Here is a 23810-nt window from a genome sequence, read left to right as displayed (position 1 = left end):
AACCCAACCACCTTGGGTCTCAAGTACAACAGCAAATAAGACTATTGGAAGAGCTGGTGACCCAGGGATAATCTTTACCAAAGTCTGAAGAAAAACATCATAGGTTATGTATGAACAGCAAACACAACGCAGAGACCATTTATCTCTTTCAGGAAAACTAGATGTTCATTAAAGAGTGGCATAATCCAATAAGCCTGGTTTGTCCTCTTTGATGCAGTGTTTTCCTTTTCACACTTTGGCATCATCTGCCTTCTAAAAAAACCCCAAACCAACAAACAAAACCAACCAACTAACCAAACAAAAAACACAAACAAAAACCAACAACAACAAACCCCCACCACAACACAAAACCACAACAAACCCCACAAAAACCCAAACTCAAACAAAAACCTAGGGTCCCCTTTCCAGATACTTGCTTTTCTATAATACACTGGATTTGTCCTGTATGTCTTGTGTATATCACTTAATTTCTAAAGCAGGCTGATGTGGCCCCTGGTGAAAATGAATTTGACGCCCCTGTTCTAAAAAGATAAAAGTTACAAAGGAAACAGCATTTTCCTCTGAGAATGATTAGTGCTTCTCCTTTATAAGCAGGCCTATTAGCTCAAAATTTAAATATCATTAACTTTAATGACTGTGGCAACAAGATTCAGTTCTTCTATGATACACAGAAACTCATTTACACACCTTATAAAGTCTAATGACCAGGAGTTATGAGAATGTCACATTTCTTCTTGATCAGCTTCAGAGGCTTCAGTCTCTAAGTCCATTCCAGTACACCTTTTTCAGCATACTTTACAACATCAGTATTTATAAATGCAGACAGAGCTACAGCTTTCTTTTACACATTATGCAATTATTTCTTTACAGAAGGTCTTTCATATTAAGATAGCTTGAAACATCAAAAGAGGTATGTAGTATTCTGAACAACAGCAGGCAGTGCTAGCACATCATTGTTAACCCTTTCTAACATCATCTTAGGCTACGGGCCACCAACTGCCCAATACTGTGTTTCCGAACATAAAGTATGAGAATAAACCTTGATGCTTTAGAGATGTGTTGTAGGAATCAATTAACACTATTAAAGTCTACTGAGGACAATTAGTACTACAAGTGCTAAGTATCTTTGTTATTAATGCCAAAAGGTAAGAGTTTGTGAACTCTGAGCTTTCAATTAAAAAATGCAAATATAAAGAAAAAAGTGTACAGAGGAATGTGTTTATTTTAAATAAAAATTCAAGTTTTTAAGGCTTAGGCTGGAGCTCCTCAAGGAGGGACAGGACAATGTCTGCAATGTCCTTTTGCTTGGAAACATGTATCACATACACAGTTGACAACAACTGTGAGAAGCAGATATGGATGGAGTGAACCACGCTCTTGACAGATTCTGCTTAACTCCATTCATATTTATGACTGTGATGAACACCTTGACAATGGGAACCAGGAAGGAGGTTCCATGGATCAGGTTTTGTGTAACATTATCCTCATGGCATAGAATAAAGATTAATTGAAAGAGACCTAGAAGCAGAGAAATGCAAGATACGGGAAACTAGATAATAAATCTGAATAAATACATGCAATGTTTTGCTTAAGTAACACAGAATGAGAAAGTATCAATCACAATAGCTTGGTCAGCAAAAGCAGCAGCAGGTTCTAGATGAGGGTCTCCAATCAGGTTAACAGGGTTGCTCTTGAGCAGGAAAGAGACCATAAAAGGGATCTTCTCCCCTTCTCAAATGATAGAATCCCCCCACCACCTCCTCAAGTTCTGAAATGCTGGAGGAGAACCTGAATCAGGCTAGGGTTACCTTACAGGCTCTACTTGGACAGGGCTGGTAAGAGAACTTTTGACCTTGAAAAAGGAAGAAAGTGAACACGAAGCTGCAGAAGCAGCAACCATGCTTGGGAAGGACAGAAGGTCCGTTTCAGAGTGAGTGCTTTCATGTCAGATCTTGTCCTGTTGCTGCCTAACTGCAGCGGAACAAAACCTAAAAGCAAGTTAGGAGACTGGCCAAAAAAGGAAGGCTTCATTTAAGACTTTGTGAATAATGTAACACATTTACAGACAGCACAGAACAAGGAAGATGTATAGAGTTCTAATGCACTAAGTTTGCTCATATAAGGCTACCACAGTATGACATCCCAATGTAAAACATGGCCTGCCTGCAGCAGTGGGGCTCGGACTCAATGCAAAGCTGCTGAGAAGTGATGCGGGTCTCAGCAGCAGCTCAGTGCCCCTGCTGGCAGGTTAGAGCTCAAATTCACATCCACTTCTAGAACCACCAAAACAAGAAATTATTGCTCTCAAGAAATTCTTTACTGTCCCTTTTCTAGAGATCAGTAGTTCCCTCATAAACAAACAATCACAGGAGCACTGCAGTGGAGAGTCATTTGTCACAGGGGGTAGTCCACATACTTTGTTTTGGCAAAAATGCAGGGGTGGTCAGCACCAACTTCCAGGGAAGAAAGCAGAAGCAGTATCATTGTCAACTGATCCAGACCGACCTCAAAAAAGATACTCTGTCCCTAATCTTACATTTAGATTCAGGTTAGTGCAAGCTACCAGCTATTTATTTGAATTTAATTAAAAAAAAAAGAAATTCTTCATTATTAAAAAAACCCACTTGAGCTACACTCCGATTCTCAAGCATTTTTAGAAGTTTAAAAGACAGAAGTGTTTAATTAGGATGCCTCAGCAATACGTAAGAATGAATAATTTACAAATAACTTGATTTGAGCCCAGTGAAAGGGTGCTACAACTTAACAATCCGTATTTGTTATTTCTAATGAGTACCCTCATTTTGCACTTCAGTTCCAGTGGCTATAAACAGGCTATAGAGACAGCAGACAACAGCAGGAAGTGTTTTACAATATGTGCAGTCTCGCGTCTTGGTTGTTTCACAGCATTTTTGAGGTTGGTTATACTTGAACAGCAACTAACAGCTTTGATTTTAATTATAGGCTATAAACGTAGCAATAAGCAGAAATATTTACAAGTGATGTAGATTCCCCTTAAATTGCTTGATATTAGAAGACTGCCACTAATCTTGGTCTTAGCCACTCTCCTCTCCACTTCTCGTCATTTTTCTGTTTGTTTCTAAAATGCTGGCATATGGGTGGTACTGGCTTTTCTAGACCATCGGGACTTACAAGACAGAACCAAATTAAACCTGTGGTTAATTATAAGTAGGGCAGCATAAGGTGCATTCTGACATACTTAAAAAGACATTTTCCACAATTTGTCATATACTACACTTGATATATTTCTAAAAAAAACCAAACAACCAAACAAAAAAAACACAACATAAAACCAAACACACCAGAGCTTCTTAGAGGAGGGTGCTAAAAGGGTTTAATTTAACTAAAAATGTCTAATATAATAACATACAAAGTTGCATGAAACATACCATTGAAAGCTAATTTCTTAGGAGATGGCAGTCATGCCCACTTTAGCCATGATGACCCACATATTTTTCCTTAACTTTTATTTACCATCTTTCACTGACTCTGTTTTCCAGAATTTTACCAGCAAGTGGTACTTTTAAGATAAAAAAGTCTGAGAAACTCATTCAAGTATGTCTTTTTTTACATGATAAAATATAGACCACACAAAGGAGGAAAACACCTTTACAAAGTTTATGCCATAAAATTGCACTTCTGACATAAAATTGTATTTCAAAGGCTGGTCAAGACTTGAACTCTACTTTCAAAGTCTTTATCAAGTCCTGGCCACAAAACTTGGAGTTCGCAGGCGTTAAAACCTTTTCATAACTCACACTTTCTTCTACGGAAAATACAGACAGTTAAAACACAACCACTGAACTAAATTTCATTATTTTATTTTATGCATTTAATTATGAAAAGGTAGAATAATTAAATGCATGTAAAAAGTGAAGAGCTGGAGGAAGAATGTGAAAATAAATTACTGTGAATGATAATTTAAGTCAAGAGAATTTAAAATTCCCATTTAAATGCATCCGATCTTTTCTAAGCTTTATTGTATACTAGTTTTGAGAACACATCATAAAATACATCAAAAACATTCAAATCTTGTACTTTAGTCACTCCAAAATGACAAGGATTTACACGGAACATCACATTAAAGATAAATCTGGAAATGACCAATGGCAAATGGAAGGATTACATTTGGAGAAATTACATCATCAGCATTTACAGTTTTCTAGTTTTCTGTACTCAAAAATACAAAAGTATTTCAACAGCAGATAAACAAGGTGGCCGCAGGATCTGGCAGTCCCCCAGCTCCTGTTTCACGTTGTCATTCTCAGGCACATGGGCTCACCCAGCTGCTCATCAGCCTCTGGGGAAGACAGCAAGGTAGTTTGAACATATTTTCACTTCATGTGCTGTGGAAAGACTGCTTCATAAATATCCTTTTGGAAAGACTTACAGCCTTTCCTAGAGTAGAAGACAGAACTTCTATTAACAGATTATTTATGGATGAAATTTATGAGCTGCATTTTGTAGTTACCAACATACAGATATCAAGAAAAGTACCACATATACCTGATTGCCCAACACAACTGAAAGCCTGCACATACAAACAGTGAAACAAAAGGACAAACAGTTCTTATTTTGACTCATTATAGTGATCTTCTAAAGCAGAAAACTTGCACTAATTTAGAGACTAATATAGTTGTTGTTAAAACTGTTCCTACATTGTGCCCAGTGAGACAACTGAATGGTTGTTCTCTAGGGTGATTTTACACCACCAGTTAGGCAGACAAACAGTGAAGGTGATAATTGCTTCAAGTCAGTAACCAAACGATAAAATCAAATACAGCCACAAAGCAAGCAAGTTCTCCTGTAACACTCCAGTATCATTTGCAGCACCGAGAGAAATGATTTTATGAACAGATCACTTAACATGCTTAATAGGCATCATACATAGGCATAAAAGGTGAAAAATCAAGAAATACAGAGAACAGCACAACACATGCCTCAGTCACCTGGTGTTGTATTCTGTGTCTTCAAATTGGTAAACTGAATTTAAATGCTTTTAGAGCTGCATGCCAGTTTATTTAAGAAGCCCACACATCAAAATCCAAATAATTTATATTTGTGTCAAGTACAAAAAGTTATTGCATTACTTAAAGATTCTGATCTCTCTCTTTCACTCCTTTCAGCATCATTAGGTTTTTCAGCAACGATTTTGAAAGTGGGGCAAATGAGGAGCCACACGCCAGGCTCTGAATAGCATCCAGTGAAAGCTGATTTTGTCTTTGTGCTTCCCAAAACACCCACCTTAAAGTGCAGTTCGTTTAGACTGACCTGGAACTGCATTAAACTTTCACACTTCACATTTTGCTTTCACCTAAGTGATAGAATACCCAGCCATACAAATTCTGATTTATCGCAAACCTATTCAAAAACTCGAGATCCTTCCCAAAGATGGGATATAAATTTGCCTTTACTCCCTATGGTGTCCAGCAACTCATTTTGAAAAGTCTGTAATTTGCTCTGTGGGTTGTTTATACAATTCCAGCATAGAGTGCTTTAAAGTAATTAGAGCTTCCAGTAAAGGCTGCAATGCACTGGTTTTGCTGCCTCGTACAGAGGGATCTGATTTTGTATTTATTTTGCATGTGGGCTCCACAAACTGCTCAAGCACTGCTCACATCTCCTGTTGCCAGTTCACACAATCACAGCTCCATCTCTCTCTGTCTTTGCCCCATTCCCTGTGCCCGGAATACTTCTCCAAAGCGAGGCAAGGATGTGGAAAAAGCACAAGGCATTAGTTAAAACCAGCAGCTTAACCACCATATACAGCAAATTTAAGAGGCTTAAACTCACCAACAAGTGCAGGAATTGTCAAGTTGGACATGATGCATTAAGCATGAGAAAGTAAATACATGTGACAAATGCATTTCTTCCCATGTGAATGTAATGATTCTCAGATAATTTATCTAAATTAAGTCACACATTAGTTATGTCTGAACAGAACAAAACAATCATTAACATTTTGTACCCAGTAAACCACTGGCTTTTTTATATTCAGAACTAACTCCAGGGATGCTGCAGGCCTGACTTTTCTTCAGCTGAGCAAGCAGCAATATATTATATGAAAAACATCCACTTAGAGTAATCAGCCTTCATGTCCACATGCACAGAAACAGGATATTTCACAGGTAGCAAATTAAATAAAACGTGTGAACACAAACAGTTCAAATTGGGTTTCCACAATTTATCCGAAACCACTAAACAACCTCCCATTTGCCTGTAATGTATTGAATCAGGACTTGTTCACCAGGGGTAAAAAAATAAATAAATATCAGAAAATCTGGTTTTCACAATCATTTCAGAGTACTCTGAAATACAAACGTCTGCAGAAATACCAGTACTTTTGTGACAGAAATAAAATATTCTTTATAAAAGAAGGTACATCTTCCTTACCCCACACTTCGTAACAGAACTTCATTTCACACCAGCTAAATAAGCAAAGACCTTGCAAAGGACACTTAGACCTCAAATAAGGCTATCCCTAGAAAAAAAAAAAAAAGAGAATGAAGGCTTATTCTTCTCAGACTCCAGCTTAACGACATGAATTTTACTGACTAATACTCAATCGTGGCAGTTGCAGCCTGATGCTGCAAGGCTGAAGGACAATTACAGGTGACTGTCTATGCGATTACACTGGCCCCATGACAGCATACTCGGATGCCAAGCCAGAAGCCTCCCAACCCTGAGTCACTGCAGAGTCTGCACAGATCTGGACATTTCACTCCAGACCTGCATGACTTCGGCTTTCTGAGCTGGCCGCTATACTCAGATCCTTTACTATGCCACCTGCCTGGGAGGCTTGGGTGGCCACAGCCTTGCCCTCTGCCCAATATACCTTCAGCTGCTGGGCTCCATTTGTCAAGCTGAGAACTTCTGCAGCACCTTCTATGGCAAAACCTACAATTCTCACTGGCCATAAAGCTGCTTTATTTCCAACACCTACACAAAGTATATATACATTTATTTACATGCTTTCTATATGTACATCTACACTGATGCTATCACCTGGTTCAACTGCTAATGATCCTTTATTAGTCAAGTCTTACTGTGCAGATTTATTTTTTTCTATGACAACACCACTGTGTTTTAAATGCATACATCGTATCTAGCATGTTGTGGCCATACTTCTGGGCTGTAAGTTAAATAAAATATGATGCATAGTTATGTAACAGAAAAACATGAATTTATCATCCCAACAGCACAGCTGGAGCATCCCCCACACAGGCAGGCATCCAGGCAAAAGACACTGTTAGTGGTTTCTTATTCCTCACAAGCCACTATTAAAAGGGCCTCTAGTTCATAGCCAAAGATCCCACTTCAGAAGTGTTCCTCAAATTTTGTGCTGCTAGTCATGAATTAACCAAGTCTGAAGATGCTAACAAGATAAATCCCAAAATATTCAAATCTGCCTAAACGCATGTATATAGCCTGTGGATTGACCAACTGAACTTTGCAGAGGTATTTATATCCTCTTCCATTATGACTTCATGAAAAGAAGAAAACAGTGATAGTCATGTACTGTGAATTGCATTTTAGTCTTAATGGGAGTTTTCAAAACCTTTAAAGTTGCTATTTCAAAAATATAAGAGAGGTAAGACAACACTGACAGGAATAAAATTAAATACATTTTAAAATAAGATCTTAGCCTGATTATGTTCTACAGAACCCTGAAACCTGTTTATGATTTGAAAATGTTTTGCTGCTTCTGCTTTGAGAGATACATGTGTTATACAAAGCCCAATATCAGATTTTAAGTGCAGAAATACAAAGCTGCATGAAATCCTTATAGCTCATTTACTTCTTCCTTGTATTTCTCTAAAGCCTCTATAGTCACTGCCCTCTACGTCTTTCAGCCGTACTGTCCTCTGTACTTCCCACCTCGGTACAGAGGTGGTGACTCCTGATGCCCGGTGCTGTTCTCCTACCAACACATCCGCTTATACTAAAGCATGGTTCATTTCAGAGGTACCATTTTGACATACTGACAATTTGAAAGATACTCAGTATTTAAGAATGTTATGTGTTTCTTCTTTTCATAAATACTTCTGTGATATTGTTTAAAAAAAACCTTCCATCTGAAATATGACTGCAAGAAAAACTTAAGAAGAGCACAGCCAAAACCAGTGAGATCTTGCAGGCATTTCTGGTGGTGAAGAAAAAGCCTCAAAAAAAAAAAAAAAAAAAGGTGTTTATTCCCCCCCACACCTTTCATTTCAAGGGCCAGCTTCATTTGTTTGTTATTGCAGCTGTTACAGTTCCCTACAGTTGTTGCTTTCTTTAGCTCAGTGGGCATTTTCTTTCTTGTAGTGTCACTTTTTTATTTAAATGAAATGTGCATTATTTTTCAACTTGATACAGTAGGTCATGGCAATTGTTGCTGGTAGAAGTAATATACAACACCCTTGAAAACAGACCAAGCCATGCCCTATAATATAAATTTATTTAGCTTCGTGTATACCATCAAGGTATACACTTATTATAAAAGGATGTGCAATTTCTGTAAACTTGAAAAAAATAAAGACAGCCTTTTTTCACACTAGATCATAACTCCACCTGATGAAGATTATAAGAAGGGTCTGAGAAAAGGGCAAATGTTTTATAACTACTCAGGATAAGGACTGACACACTTTTCATCTAAAGCATCTGGTACCGGCCAGTGCCAGGGACAGTCACAGCAGCGCAGAGGATACCTATCGTGGCAGCCCCTGCACCCGGGTCACCAGTATTCCTTCACCACACAGTTTGCAAATACAGGGTAGATTGAAATCTCACAACTTGCAGGAGCAGATGATGAATCATGCCCTTAACAGCTGTTCCTTAGCTATCACCACCTCTGAATTAGTGGTTTCTCTCAGATTTCCTCGATAACTGTATGGCACTGGGGAAAAAAAGATATTAAGAAGTGACATATAAACTACAGTTTGGCCAGGCAGAACAAATAGCATTCTAGATTCGGTGTCTAAGTGAAAGCATGAGTCATGCTCTGAGGGAAGAATAATTTTGCACTTAGACTTTCAAGAAATTTGGAATTTCTGGTCACGGGTTGACTTTGAAAGCAGGCAAGTGAACTCCCTCACTTTTCAACCACCCCCCCACCAGGATTTGGCCTGTAAGGAAAGAAACCTTGTCTTTAAATTAGACACATCCAAGCATTTCGCTGGAAAATTGCCCAAGACAGCTTACTTCTGTACAAGAACCTGTGCTGCACAGAGCCAAGAGGATTTAAGTGGAACAGTAAACTCCCCATTTCTCTTACAGCCAGCCAGCCACGGTCCTCCCTTGCTCACTGCTCACCTCCCTTTTCTTCTCTCCAATACATCTTCCAACAACAATGAGTGAAATGGAAATAAAAAGCGAAATAAAAATAAAAATGCATGCTGTCAAGGACTGGTTTGGTAGGAAAACCAAACCAAGAAGTCTATCAATATTTCAGACACAGATGTGTACACTTCTATAGTGGGTCATACAGCAAAAATACAGCATGTGCAAGAGATTCTCCAGGCTCAGTGGTCTGCTGTAGAAAAACCTCTCACTTTTATTTACATTTTCATTCATTTATGTTTACTAAATAAAAAAGTGAACCATTATATTCATTAATATATTTCCCAAACTATAACACTACAGATCATAAACCCCAAGTTTAACTAGTGTTGACTTAAAAGTCTATGGTAGTTACTCCTTGTAAAATGTATTATTGGAAGGAAATGACTGATTGTTATTTAGAGCGTGACAATTTGAACTTTTGCATATTTTGTGTCCTGTTGTCTTTCCCATTAAAAGAACAGAATGGAAGAAGACAGGACAGCTGTGTCCTCTGTTTCTCAGAGGATGGGTGGATTCTGTCACCCCAGATGAGGACAGAACATCAGCAAAACTGAAACTGTGGCCATTACGAACAGCCTGAAGGACCAGCAAAAAATAATCTTGTCAAAATGTTTAACTTTGAAATTTTATTCCTGAAGTTATGCTTACACTCCCTGACAATAGTCTACTAAACATTAATTAAATTGAAAAAGTAAATCAAAGCAGCATATGCTTAAATGGAAGGTTTTAATGGGTCTCTAACCATCATTTTAGGAAGAGTTGTTAATCACCCACTTGGAATCAAGGCTGCTCTGGAAAGTTAACGTGAATTTCTATGTAGCAACATCTTCCTCAGAAAACATATGCTGCCTAGTCTCAAGTGTTGTATATTGCTCACTCAAAATGGGGAAGACAAATGGAAACTGAAAAAAATGCTTATTCATCACCTAATAAATTGACAAAATACCAACAAACTATGCAAGGGAACAGCTTTTACGCTTCTGAAGTACTATCAGAAATAAATCAGTACACAGGTACAATTGTACATTTCTGGTTCGGTAAATTAGTTCTAGGAATGTCACACATTTTTAAATTTTAAAAATTACTTTTTCAATATTTTAACCATTTTCCATGGAAATCCTGTGTGTGATCTGTTGGAAACTGTATAACATCTTAGTTACAGTTTCAAGAGCAATAAAGAGTGTAAAGTTAAGAATCTGACTTAGACATATGTAATGCTATATAAATTATTACTTTATTAAGCAAATATGTACAGCTGTCTGTGAATATACTTTGTTTTGCTAAGCTAAATTCAGTACCAAATATCCACATATAGTTCATTAGGTTTTAATGAGAATCATTCTTTTCATATCTTCATACAAAGCAAACATACAGAAAGGTTAAAGCCAACAAAAAAAATATTTATTTATTTATTTATTTTCTTCTGGATTTAAGGGCCACTTTTGTACCTTTCCAGTATCACGTTAATTTACATGACCACAGAGATATGTAGCATGTTTCCTCTTTATGGGCAGAGAACACAGTCTGCTCTGTTTATATTTTTGCATCCCATTTAATTACAAGACACTAAATTTAGTCAGAAGTTTACTAGCTATGAAAGCCATCTACAGGCATAGAAAATTTGCAAATTGATACTACCCTCATGACAAGCCAAAGTCCACTGAACCTTTCAGTTCTGAATTTTGCAGCCCCTTCTCCCTCCATACAGTGGAGAACCCAGTTTCCTCCAGAGTCCCAAAGCTTGAGCCAAATGATTAATGTTTTTTCCACTTCCCCCAAACCAATCGTTTCCTTTCAAAAGCTGCTGGGCCTGATGCTGGAAGGTACTGCAGGTAAAACTACAAACTAGCTTATCTTCGGGTACCTTTTACCTCACCGACCACTTGTTAATACCATTTTGTCCAGTGATGACAAAAATAAAATCAGCAGGTAAGGATTGGTGGATCTTTAAAGTGTTAAAAACTGCATTAACAAACAGTTTCAACCTTTAGAAGTAGAGTGGCTGCCCACTAAAAGATGCCGTTAAAATCACACATAAAGGGACAGGGCACTTTTGAAGTCCCCCTTATCCTTCTCAACAGCTACAGCACTGCTGTCTCTGACTATGACTGGAGCTGACAGCATCTACCTTTTAGCTAACTTAAGAGCCCCTAAGAATTAAAGTTATTTCATTTTGTAGCACTTGGCAGTTTGATAGCAGTTCCAAACACTTGCTGCGCTACAGAAGGACAATTTTCTACAATCAACATTTTCATTAATCCCTTAGTATTAGGCTTCTAAAGTAGAATAATAATTGAAATTTCTTTGATTTTTCTGAAAGCATGACTCCTACTGTTTAAAATAAGCTACTACTTGCAGTGCATTCAAACACACTCGTGGACAGTTGGTTTAGGTACTGGGAGTAAAAAACTCCTGGGGATAAACATACACATTGACAAAACTTGCGGGGGGGAGAAGGAGAATTTTTGGTACATTGTAAAGTAAGGCATCATATGAAATCTGGTATTAGATCAAGAGCTTTTCCTTTTCTTTAGTAACTTGCCATTCTCTAAAAATACAGCAGCAGAGCCCATGTCTCCTCCAGGAAATACAGAAGCACAGAAGTCACCTGGACAGAAGGTAAGACCACTGAAAGTTACAGTAGAACATCCTGCTGCATTGAAGTCTTCTTCAAGCTTTTCAAAATCATTTTATACTGTATCACTCTGATGCTCACTATTGTGCCTGCAGGCTACCAAGGCAGCGTGTTTTACTCCCTACCAGATAAGACCTTGCCTGGTTTTCTGCCAGAGTCTTAATGTTCTTTCAACGTAACTTCAGCTGACAGGAAAATATATTTTTGTTCTCAAAAATTCTCACTGTGGTTTTGTAACTAAAAAGCATGTGTCTCCACAGTAGACATTTTCTTTTGTTAAGTGTGTGGCACATGCATAAAGTCAGTAAGCTATAAAAAACCTCATTAAACAAATATTGCAAATGTTACATTTTCATAAATACATTCCTGTTTATTAATCAATGCTGATAATTATTCTTGGTCAGGTTTGACCTATTTTCACCCTTCATATATATGCTTTGATAAAATGTGCAACAAAAAAAATTCACAACAGGTTACATGCTTGGACCAACATGTGAGGATAAAACAAGATTAAAACATGTTACTATAGAAGCAAATTGATTGTGGACTTTACACAGCTGGCTTTAAAAAAGTTATTTTTATCATTTTATTCAGTCTATAAAGTAAACTTTATTTCTCCTTGAAACATACCTACTTTAATAATCCTTATATTTTTCTACTTAGTGTAAGAAGTTTCTTCAAACCTAAAGGAACAAGGTATTTTTCATTTCTTCTTCAAATACCTATTGCTACAAGAACTTATGAATTAAAATAAAGATATGACCTTTTCCCAAAAGCGAATGGGCGTATAAGGCATTTAAACCATGAGTCAGCGAGTGAGCGGCTACTAGAGGCCAAACACACACCTTATTCACTACTACACATGCCACGATTGGAGATTCAGTCCCACGTCCTTGTTACCATGTTCCTAAAGGAGTCCACCAACCACCACAACATTCTCTTCCCCTCCATGCAATTAGCTTGCAGGCAAAACTTCTGCTGTTGCACTACTGGAAAGCAAGGGGCCCTGAAGCTCTGCAACAGTGGCTCTGCATAAATAAATTTCTAAGGCCACCCTTGAAATGTGACAAATATTCTGGCTTCTGATGTATCCGAAGCATTACTTTCATTCTTCACCTGGTGCACAAATAAGCAACTTATCATGGTTTACATAAACAAAGACAGGAAAAAGTTACCCAGTCTTTCTAAAAAGAAGATAAAACTGATGGAAACACACGTTCAAACATATACTGAAAGACAGAGATGATATCTTAGAGCTACTTTTAAAACGAGGGGCAAGTTTTCATGGCTTCTCGAAGCACAAAACTGATTTATATCAAAGGACTGACTGAGTTCATGACCTCCAGATGAAAATGTGTGCTTCTGCTCAGCCAGAGGGTGATGAAAACATTCTCCGTGACAAGGATCTGGGCTATCTGTATCACTGTCTGGAAGCAAAATGCAGAATCTCGCTTTGTAAAATACTCCTTGCAATGCCAGTAAGAAGGCAATTTGTTTCTTTTGCTAAAATGACAGCAGACAAACCTGATTGTTTCTGGAACGATGAGACACAAAGCAGTTGCTACTTTTCTCTGCTTATAAGCATAAGGAATCAAAAGTGTGAGTAACAGGAGACAAGAGTCGCAATCCTCTCTTATAAGTCACTTTTGGCTATGCTAATTGCCTATTTCAAGCACTTAAATTCATAGTGTCTCCCAAGGTAGGAAGCAGTAACTATTAAAAATATCTGGATTTTCACATCTGAGATATACTGCATCACTATTGCAGAGGAAACTGTGTATGGCCTTGACAGTGCAGGACCAAGGAGTTCACAACCTGTTCACGTCGCTTCAAGCCCAGCATCAGCCTGACACACATTTGACATTTACAAGTGACGACTTGCCCTAAAAGATGCATTTAAGCTACGACTGGTTTACAAGCCTGTATTCATGGAACTGTGCATGTACATTTGATCCACCTTCTCATAATTTCACAAACATTTGATTTCTACTGACACAAATTCTAAAAACTACTTTTTCTGTAATGATACTAAATTAGCAGTCCGGCTGTTTCAAACATTTCCTCCGCCTGATCAGGTATTACCTGTTTAAAGTCAAAGTACCTATGACTAAAACTAAAAAATACAAATTATGCTCTTAAGAGGTAAAATTATCCTGCTTCTTCATCCCCCCTTCCATAGATAACATCCATGATGCACAGAGTTACAGTTTATTTTAGTCTTAAACAGTAACACAAAATTAATTTGTTTCAATAGCAGCTAGTAAGACAGTAAGTTAACAAACATCCTTTTTCTCCTTTTCTCCAATTTTGTTTTTCGCAGGAACATCTGCCTATGCTACTAGCCATCAGGTACTTTAGCGCAAGTATCCATAACTAAATCCACAAGAAACACTTTTGAATTCATCTGAGAGAAATAGCTTAAATTCACAGACATGCACTTGTGCACAAAGAAAAGCTAGGGTTGTGCACATTGGTTATTTTTTGCATTTGTGAGTACAAGCAGGCTAAAAAATGACCTTATTTTCCTTTGAAGGAAGCACTAAACGACATTTTAGCACAGATTTTAGCTCTGTACAAAGAGGTTCTCATGTAAGACAGTTAGTAAAGAGCCAGCAGACAATGTTGAGTTGTCAATATTCTTAACATTTCTGTCAATATACAGCTTACAAAGTAAAATTAAATACCTTCCACAAGATTTACTATGTCAGTGCTCCAAGTAAGAGAAAAACAAAAAAAAAAAAAAAAAAAATCAATGTACTTAATATTTCTACTGAAGAACAAAGTTTGGAATTTTAAGTTAGCAAAACTGAGAGGAAATACCAACAAAAGAATATGCAGGGCTTCAATTAAGTTTCTTAAGTGAAATTTATGAGGATGAGGAATGAGGATCACTTCCTTCACTAAATTTTACTGCATTCAATAAAGCATTAAAGAATTCCTCTAAAGGCTCAGCAACATATGGAAACTGATTCTCTAACAGCCATAGATTCAGTTTTTGACTTTGTGAAAATGAATTTAAGATAACTTCATTTCAAGATGAAGTCACTTTGAGCACTAAGTATGGTTTCCTTCCTTTTTCAAAGACATAGAACTATTAATTGAAATTACACCATATGTTAATGTGAGATTTAATATAACTTAAATGTGTTACAAAGTATTAATGCATTCTAAGAACATATGCCAACAGGATCGCACTATGCCAGTATGAAAACAACAATATTGTCAAGATTAATGCTAGTTCTCATTGTGGCCTTCTGCTACAGCTGTTAGAGGAGCAATGAAAATTTCCTATCTAGTAACTGTTCATACTATGCTAGTTTTGTATCCCTGTAGATCTACCACCCTTCCTTTCACCAACTATTCAAAACTTTCAATGGCAAATATTCTTGCCCTGGAAAGGATCAGCAAAGTGAGGTTTCCTGCACAACTCCATATGAAGCCATGAACATACCTGTTCCACAGCAGCCAGCTCTGCAAATAAAATAGCCACACATTGGACACAGGGGTGGGACAGGTCCGTGCTCCTTTCTGCCAAGTACACTGAAACCGTTTGAAAGTCATTCGACAATCACAAAAACACTGCTTTGCTACTTAAACATAGAACTTCCCAACATAATCAGTTAATTATTTTGTAATAATATTTGACAAACTCTGTTACCTGCATAGGTAAAAGAATCCTATAGCAACTGGGCACCTCCTAGAGAGAGCCTGTTGCAGCAATATGGCAGTACCTACCAACACAAATTAAACAAGTAGAAGTATTTTCCACTCCTTGCTCTCCTTCTCTGAGTCTTTTTCAGCTTCTAGTTTGTAGAAACTGAAAACACACATCACTGTTAATGTACCTTATAGCTGCCGCACTAGCAAAGATTCAGCCCTTGTGCCTGCTACATAATTCAGTTTTCATGACGCATCTCCAGCTTTCCTGAGGAAAGTCAGTCCTACTGGGCAATAAACAGCTGGCAATACCTTCTACACAATTGCAATAGAAACAGAAAGATTTAACCTAAAATAATTCATCAAGCTTAAAGCAGTGACTAAGCCTACACAAACACAGATGTAAATATGGGAAATTATTGCAGAAGAACAGTGCTATATTCTGCTTTACATGTAAAAGATTCATGTGAGCCTGTTAACACTAAATTCAAAACGTTAGTTCATATACAATTGCAGGACTGTAAGAACTGCACAGTTCAGAACATCCAACCTTCCACAACAACAAGCAAACATTTAAGTTGCATGTAGGACTTACAATGTCCTACCTGTCTAATTTAATACCTACAGGTTAAAAAGGCCAAGAAGGTATTTTTTAAAAATGCTACAGTGCAGCACAAGCAACCAGCCAGGAAGCTCAAGTGCATTATCACCATCTGTACCTCAAAACAGAAATTTTTAAGTATTCAGGATACACTGTGGGTACATTTACATGCTAGTGGAAAAGGTAAAACACCTCAAGTGCCATGACTGGCAATAAGACTTAGGATAGAAGTTCCTCCTAATGATAAAATTCATAATCCGTGAACACTCAGGCAAAAAACACACCCACCAGCAACACAATAAGTTTTTCAATATCACCAGTAACATAATCTCAACCTTGCCAAAGTCCTGTGTTTGACTGCAGTCTGTGGAGAGCATTTCATCATAAGACACAAACCACAAGGAGTCCAATGGCACAATGGGTGAGAGAGTCCCTTCCTGGCATGGTAGGTAACCAGTGGAAACCCCAAAGCCTAAGATTAAAGGGAGCCTAAACACAGTGCAACCCAACAAATAGTATTTTTTCCAATTCCCTCAAGCTCTGAGGTATTTTTGAACAAGTACCCTCAGCAGAATATATGGTTACATTTCCACAACTTCAGGTTTATCTATTCTATTTCCTTGCTACATCCTTCAATTCTTTTTCTAGACATAAAATTAAGCACTGTGTGTCATCCTCAAAGTCCTTGCTCTATGCCGGCTATACTACAGTCATCTTCCATTGTCCATTGATAGAGTGATTCTTCACAGCAAGAAGCTTCTTAGGCAGCTTCTTTCATGTCCCCTCTAGGCTGAAAAAGGCTCCAGATCAATTTGATTTCTGCTTTCCTGTAGAGAGGGCACCACAACCATGATATAAGGAAGACTGACTTACAGTGAGTGGGTAGTTTCTCAGTGCTAACTATGAAGAATCCAAATCTCCTCCTCTTTTACAGCAATGAGAGTCTGAGCAATTCCATGAGGCAAGATGTGGCAAGCTCACATGAGTCTGGTGTCAGATCTGAAAAACAAATAAAAACAAAAAAAATCAGATGAAAAATAAAACTTCATGCTGCATTGTCCTTCCATACCTGGGAAGCACAAGGAATGTAAAGAATACAATATATTAATGTCTGGAAAGTTTACCACCTTTTTTGTGGGTTCCCCCTGCTCATTCCCATCCTCTTCCCAGTCTTTCCCTAAAATACAGCATCTACAGCTCAGCATCTACAGCTACATCTTCCTCTCCTGAAAGATGTGTTAGAAGTTCAGGTTAGTAACATTCTCCTATATAAGTAAGCAACAAAGTTTTAGCCTTTTAACACACTAACAGATGAATGCATTTTGTGACAGAAAACTTTCTTGCCCCAAAAATTCTGCACAAGTGTGTAACTCTGAGGGTGCAGGGAACCCACTCAAACATCTTGTCAGCACATAAAAAAAAAATCCCAAAACACACACAAACAAAACAAAACAAACAAAAACCCACAACAACAAAGAATGAAGAATCCTGCATAGAAAGAGACGCCAGGGCATACTGCACTTTGACAAACTCGTATCACTATTAGACTGTTGCTTGAAGCAACCAACATGCAGTTTTGACATTTGGTCAAAAGTACTTTTTCTGAAGACAATCCAATTTAAGTCTTCGCAGCCTGCAGGACTTCTCTGTACAACATGAACGCTACCAACTGTAAAGTCGTAGAACAGTTTGAGTTGAGAGGGACCATCAAAGCTTATCTAGTCCAACCCCCCTGAGCAGGGACATCTTCAACTAGACCAGGTTGCTCAGAGCCCCATCCAGCCTGGCCTTGGATGTCTCCAGGGATGGTGCAAAGAGAAGTGGATTATGACAAAGCTTAACACGCTCAATTTGAGCTAAAAAGGCTCTATAGTTTAGCCTCTATATTCACAGACTGCATGGTTCTTCATTCCAACTATTAGATTCGCATTTCTGTTGCACTGAGTCAGTTCCCGTATCAGCCTGTCAATCTTTCCAGAAGTCCGTAATCAGCACCAGATGAGCCAGTGTCTTGGCACCACATGTAATTTACTGTTTATAAAAACGAGCACATCATTAAGCTTCTCCCGGTGGTCCAAGGCTTTCCTGATCTTTGAGATCAAAACGAGAAACAGAGAATTCCTTAAACTATTTGCACCCTAGATTCAAAACTGTTACCCACTGTGTATTTTGCAGGTTTTATTTTAAATAATAACTTCAGCAGTTATAATGTAACATTTTTATTTGTTACTGTTTCTATATGCTGTCAACAGACCACACAGCTTCATTTCAGTAATAGAACTAAATTCTTCTTTGATTATTGAGATTACTTCCCTTATTTAGTATTATTTTTTAAGTGTTAGCATATTTTCCAAGGAAAAAGGAAATATTTTTCCCTGTTTTCAACTCACTTAGTTTTAAGCAATACTTTTGCCTTCTCTTATCAGTTATCTGCAGTTAATAACTCATAATTTCATGTTTACACTCCACTGCTTGCTGCTTCTACTTGTTACATTCCTGAAAATACCATCACCACCAGCTGGTTTGGAGTCTAAACATCTGTGATCTAATTTTAGGAATGGATTTCTTAAAATGTATTAACTTGTGTATTTTTAATGATAATCCAAATATTAAAGGTGGAAGCTTTTAAAACTAGAGTAAGAAATAACACCTGATGTGTTAACTTTGATATTTTATATTAATCTAAGGTTCCTTCATTTGTGCTGTCTTTTAAGATTAGAGACCCAAAATAGCTACTAATGTAAGAGCCTATTGACATTTTTAGCCTGTAGGAGCCTGCAGTGGGCAGACACAGCTGAAGTAATAACATATTTGAGTGATGAACCAGCTTTACCATTTTATTACTCAGACTTTCCCAAATCTATGGCTGGCATTTTTCCCAGTAACTCAGGAATTAAGCTGTTCTACATTTAAAACTTCCAACTAATCATATACTAAAAGCTTCTTGTGATTAAGGCAACAAAATCACCTTATGATACACCTTTGAAAAAATAAATTAAAAAACCTAGCTTTGAAAAATAGTGCCTTCAATTCTTTGTGTTATTTACATGAACAATGCAAGAGAAGTGCTGATTGATTTATAACTTTTTTTTGTGCCTGTGAAATAAATGTAATCCACGCTGTACAGACATACTCGCAAACAGATATTCAAAAAATTCTGGAGCCTGATACATTGGAATAGAAGGATAAGTTGAACAATAAACATCTCACAGTTGGTGACTACAGCTCATAGGAGATTCATAAAGGGATGCTCATTTAATGCAGAACAGAGGAAATTAATTATTTGGTACCCACGGAAAAAAAAAATGAACGTGCAATAATTGACCTTTTTAACAACTCTACAGCAATTCATTAAGCCGTTTTGTACTGTATTAGTCCCAAAGAAGCTACACATTTCTAAGTATTTCTGGAAGAAGTTACCAGGAGTGTAACAAATACCTAATCTGGCAATAGAGTGTAATTTTGAATAAATCTGCAACAAACAGAACTGGGCCCTTGGGAAGAACCAGACAATTTTCTCCCTTCTCAAAGTTAGCCATTTATTGCTGCTGCAGCTCCTACTAAAACCAGTCACAACACAACTATGCAGCGGAATGGGAGTGGGAAATTAATCCAGTAAATAACTAAACAGGAAAAAAGCCAGATTTTTAGCCACGCAGTTTTCTGAACCAGTTCACTGCATGAATGTGCTACCAGGATATTGGAGATGAAACGAGCAAATCAGGCAGCTGCAGAAAGGAGGGTAGAGCTGAACTGCTCCTTTTGGAAATAAGACAGGATTATGCTGGTTTGCACTGAAAATTGAAACAGGTACAAAGTGACAGGGAAACAGTAAGAAAGCAAGTGACTTGCTTGAAACAACCTGCAACACATGTCCCTTCTAAAATTCAGAGTTCGATGCATGTGAGTGAAAGTTGCCAGTAATGTCAAGTCTGATCAAAAGAAAACATTTAAAAACCCCTATAGTTTGCATGATGGATAAGCTAGTTACAAGTGTCATTATATAGTGCTAGCTTTAATTGCTCCAAGCTAAATATAGCTTTCAGAATTTAATAGCTCCCCTTCAGCTTTTATGTCTTGCAAGGAGAGAAAAATCTTCTCATTAGAAAAAGCACACAGGCACACACAGTTGCATGTTACCACAGAGAAGCAGGCAGCAAACCATTGAGATGGTTAAGTTTGAGTCTCCAACACTCAATTCAGAACTCCTATTTTCAAGAGACCAGTTGCTTTCCTATCCCACCACTCTGGTTCCAGTTGCAGCAGGTGACAAAAGCACACATACCTGCACCTTTTTCAAACTAAGCCATTTCACTACTTTATTAGCAGAGTGTACTGAATCTTCCTCAGCCCGTGTTTCCAGTCAAGACATTGCTTTCACCAGTAAGCTGCTCTGGTACCCACATGCTTGTCCCTGTGCCACCCAGTGAGGCACCACAGGGGAGGAAGAGGAGCAGTGAGTCTCCTGCACACACATGCAGCCTGACCCTTCCCTGCCACCCTTCTAATGTCAAGACATACACGAAGGGGTCTAAAATCTGCTATGGCAGCACCCTGATCAAGGCATCAAACAAGTTCTCTCTTCTGCCTTCTTAAACACAATAAGGATTTCAAAAAGTTTTAATTTAGAGTTTCACATAGCAGGCTTCAGTTTCTCTCTCTGAGCTGATAAAGGGTTGCAGGCAGAAAATTTGGCTGACAGCTAGAAATGTGTTCTACAGGTTCAGCGTTTGTGTTCACCTTCATTTTAGAGGTCATTACATAATTGAAGTGCCTCCAATTTTTCTACAAGTCAGGGAGTTTAAAAAAAAAAACAAAACCAAAAAACACAAAACAGCACCACAAAACCCAAGCCACTGCAACAATGAGAGTCTTTACTTTCCATCCGGCCATGACAGCAAACCCCCTTCTCTCTACCCTCAAGCCATCACCTGGCTTTTGCCCTCCACCATTTGAATTACTGAATGTGACATTGGAGCCGAAGAGACAGACCAGCTAAGACCCAAGGTTTGCCTGTGTTAGAGCTGTGTGTGCACTGTTAGGAGCATCAGCTAGAGGTCTGCCAGAAAGTACCTACTACACCAAGTAAGACAAAGGGTAATACACCACAGCTTTTTTTCTGTCTTCTGATCTACTATTTCTGAGGTGCAGACCAGGCTGGATAAAACAGGCTGAAGGAAATATGTCTTTTTGTTGTTTAAGACAGATCTGCCCTGGAACATCCATGCTGTACCGTGAGCTGAGCTGCTGCAGAACAGACAAGCTCCCCACTGTCAGTGCAGGTGTTAGACAGACTGCATGGATCCACTTCTGATAAGGCACAAAAATCATGACACTCGTTGCCATTGAAATGTTTCTTTTTGAAGTAATAGACCAAAATGTGGATAAACAACATCAAAAATAGGGTTTCAATACCAGAGGCACTTTGTATATTACATGTGTCTCTCTTACAGAAGACATTTTTGTTTCAAAACAACCACAACACCCTAGATAGTAGAGATTAATTAAAAAAAAAAAATATATATATATATAAATACACAACATCATGCATCTGCTACAGATAAATACACTCTCAATGCTCTGTGTTCACTGTCATGAATCAGAGCTGAGTGACCCAGAGCTCTAGTTGGGCTGTCCCGCTCTGCAGCAGTGTCACCAGACACAGGCAGCTGCCAGGTGGGGCTGCACTGGTCTTGGGCACCAAACCACCTCTCACCTTCTCCCCACATCTAAATCCATCATGTAAGGTGCAGTGAGCAGGGACATACTGCATGCTGCCCTTTAAGAAATTAGTAGAGAAAAAACCCACGCAAGCAGAAGGATGGAAGAACAGTGGAGATCAGCCAAAGCCACCCCAGCATTAGTCTGAGAAAGCAAGCGTGCGGCTACAGTAGCATTACGTGACTGTCCACTAAGTCTGGATCTGGGGATCAGCAGGAAAGAAAAGATACCACAAAAAGATTATTTGTTTTCTTCTCACCAGTAATACTGAAGAGATTTTACTCTCCTATCCAAAACTGGAGCACCTGCGTAAGTATAACCCTGTCTTCTTTTCCTCTTAGTGTCCCATACATACACAGAAACCCACCAAAAAAGGCAAAAAAAAGCACATCAGCCACCTCACGTCAAGACTGTTAAGATCAAACTGTTCACAAAACTTCCATAGAAGCATTAATTAAAAAGCGGTTATGTTAAAACAATGACATCTATCAGAGTAAATATATACCATCCTTCAGGATAAATACCGAGCATCCTGCAGAAGCTGCAGCCCATTCACAGTAAGTTTTGAACTTTCTCTGAATGAGAATTTTTTCCCTGCAGAAAAAAAAAAAATAATAAATGGATGTGGTCAGTTATGATGTCTACAAATTTCAGTATCTATTTATTTACCAGATGCTTTTATCTACATCTAGTGACCTGCAAAATTGCCCCAGCTGTAATAATAGCTGCTGAAAAACTCCAGCAACAGCTACTACTTTATCTGTGACTTTATGGGGAAATTATATATAAATATTTTCAGTTAAATATATATTAACTGAAATGCAACTTGATTTTTTTTGTTTTGATATAGATAAAAATGAAGTCACGTTTAAGTGAACACTTTCAGAATCTGATCAAATGTTCCACATATATTGGCCTTTCCTCTTCCTCCTTGCACTTCAGGTATTTCCCTGCTGATCTGAAGCTATTAATATGTTCTTCCTGGGTGTTCAAGGTTACTTAAGTTACAGTCCAAGAACAGAGATGGGGTGCAGAATCTGAAGAATATTTATATGGTGGGACTTCAAACAATTGACCCAGCTACATCTCAAGGGATTTGATAACAAGGCTCTTAAAGAAAAAAACAAAACAAAACAAAAAAAAGAAAAAAAAATGAGATGGGTGAAACAGAGTATTCAGTCTCATTCATGAGACAAGGACACTCAGGACAATGTGACACACCCAAGAAGGGATTTAAAGATCAAAATGAGAAGTGAAAGTTGCCAGGCACCCACGCAATCTCCACATCTAACCTCACTGCACTGGCAAGGAAAATGAGGATGTGGCCAAGAAGTACTCTTATCTGTGATTTTCTGACAAAGGACTGAAAGTTCTAACACAGATGAGAACACGGATCAAGCAGATCAGTAGCCTGCCCTAGCAAACAGGCATGATCAGATAAAACATTTGGAAGTAGAGAGTAAGAGGCCTATACTACAAGACAGATGAATTTGAATTAGGTATTAAACACAAGGCTAGATTCACAGGGACAGAGTTTTACTGGCTAAAACACATATTGAAACATACACGCTATTTATTCATAAAAGCCAGTCAAGGTGGGGTGATCCGTATCTACACCACTTAAAACTGTGACAGATAAAAAAACCCAAACACACCACTTCAAAAGAATGAATGGAATCTGTCCAGGTCCAAAAAAAAGCCTTTTAAAAAAAAAAAAGTGCTGGGAGTCTGCAGTAGGTTTCAAGAACCAGCTTTGGTAGGAGATTTTACTTCATTCTCTGACTCAAGTAACAAGTAAAAGGAACTAGTTTAAGTAGCCAGGTAGATCAAGGAATTCAGACTGTCTAAATTGAT

General features: G+C 38.0%; 1 protein-coding gene across 7 annotated transcripts in view; it reads right to left on the bottom strand.

The window, feature by feature from the left end:
• The window catches only part of OSBPL3 (oxysterol binding protein like 3), a 90011-nt gene that overhangs the window by 53801 nt on the left and 12400 nt on the right, over positions 1 to 23810 (bottom strand). For 6 of the 7 annotated variants that reach the window (XM_082046999.1, XM_082047004.1, XM_082047003.1 and 3 more), the window contains exon 2: positions 17109 to 17234. The gene's annotated coding sequence lies outside the window, so the exon portion shown is untranslated. Of the gene's footprint in view, positions 1 to 6411; positions 6500 to 17108; positions 17235 to 23810 lie in introns of all 7 variants that reach the window. The other variant, XM_082047001.1, reaches the window with a different exon arrangement.

Source organism: Streptopelia decaocto (assembly GCF_964273445.1).
Source record: "Streptopelia decaocto genome assembly, chromosome: 2".
Lineage (NCBI taxonomy): Eukaryota > Metazoa > Chordata > Aves > Columbiformes > Columbidae > Streptopelia > Streptopelia decaocto.
The sequence above is the reverse complement of the archived record's forward strand: the minus strand, read 5'-3'. Positions and strand labels throughout refer to the sequence as shown.